Source organism: Cynara cardunculus (genome assembly GCF_001531365.2).
Source record: "Cynara cardunculus var. scolymus isolate 2C chromosome LG 8, CcrdV1, whole genome shotgun sequence".
Taxonomy (NCBI): Eukaryota; Viridiplantae; Streptophyta; class Magnoliopsida; order Asterales; family Asteraceae; genus Cynara; species Cynara cardunculus.
This window is the reverse complement of record NC_037535.1, coordinates 18,883,374-18,885,199: the sequence shown is the minus strand read 5'-3', so window position 1 is coordinate 18,885,199 and position 1,826 is coordinate 18,883,374.

Genomic DNA, 1,826 nt, shown 5'->3' with positions numbered 1-1,826 from the left:
ATTTTTTATTATAATTTAATTTAGGTACATGGTCGGTTATATCTCACACCTTTAGACTAAGAAAATTGGACCACAAAGCAATTATACAATACGGTCCAATGTCGTCTTTCCAAGTAATAAAGTGGTACAAGTACCGGATTATCGTCCACGGAGATTGTAGCCAAAGTTAAATGAGAGTCCAATGAAAGAGATGATTTCAGATGACGATTTTGAAAACTTCAGTTTGATGTTAAGGTGAATTAAAACAGAATACAAAATATATAAAAGTAGCAAGGGTGTAAGACTTAAGATGAGACCCAAACACAAATTCCAGTAGTCAATGTTGTAGGAATGCTACAGTAAGAAGTGTTTCGAAACTAATTTCCACCATCTATTTTGAAGGTATTCCTCTCGGACTTCACCATTGCACTATATTATAGCTTTCTACCTATATCTCTATGTGGTGTCCGGACCAGGGATAGTGACAAGATGGTGTTTTCAAAATATTTGGATAAATAAATCTTTTTGTTAAAATTCACTCTCTCGAGTTGATTCCCATATCATTCGAGTTGGCGTGTGTTCTTAGATAGTTCATCTCTGAATCTATCGCACTTTGACACTTTTGAAGAGTGGTCAACCCGTCGGGAGTTAAGTTTTGAAAAACATAAATGACAAGTCTCCTTGTCGACAACTTTCTCAAGTCTACCTCTTATGTCATTCAAGTTGACGTGCATTCAATGGCTTATCTTTAAGTCCATGACACTTTAACACTTTCAAAGTGATCAACTCGTCAAGAAGTGTGCTTGGTTTTTATAAAAACTCGAATGAAACAATGGAACGTCGTTTACGAAAACACTTAGCTACTTTCTTTTGGTTTGAAAATCTCACATTTCCGTCTCATACCCAAGCTATAAAAGCTTAGCTACTCATAACGGAAAGTAAATTACAAGTAAAATAAATGACGGAAAGTAAAGACATAAATGTAAATTGCGTAAAGTAAATGACGAGAAAATAAATAACGATAAAGTAAATGACAAGAATGTAAATGATGAAAATTAAATAACGGAATGTAAGTGACAATAATCGTAAAAGAACGTAAAATAAAGAGCGAAAATTAAAAGACGATAAATTAAAGAAGAAAAAGATGAAGATCTTGTATTGGCCAAAAGATTACTATGAATCACCCTTGGAGAGGGTTGATTCTAAAGCTAAATAATGTTAGGATGTATTATGAAAATGGAACCTCCTTTTATATCCAAAGGAGACACTAAAAGACAAAAAATACAAATCTTGGAGGTTAAGCATCCTAAATTAAGTTACAAAGTAAAAATAGAGTAACTAAAAGTACAATAATCTAACAAGAGTCTTAACCACAGGTTTTTAAACAAAAAGTCAGCTTATACAGCTGTCTTCCATTACTACAAAAAGGCAGCGTCTTAATCATTAAGTCCTCCAAAAAGTTGTGCATGTATCAGATCGTCGCTGCACCAATGTTGTAGCATCCTGCTGTTTTAACAAAAACTCCCCATTAGCTTCATCCGTGAGTACCAACAAGCCAACCACAATATTTAGCTCCATAATAACAAATGTATAAAGAAATTAATAAAAATGACTCAAAATGGGGATGAAAATAAATTATTTTAACTAATAAGACGTAAAACGAGTGCTTAATATGTTGAATTCTCAACATATATCAGTACAATAACGAAGTAATTTATATTTGGTTTAATAATATAATTTTCTTATAAAAATAATAATTAATTATTTTGTTAGAACTCGATAATTATCCTAATTATATTTTAGATTTTTTATATTTTAAAATAAGATGTTTATCCTCTATTTGATTA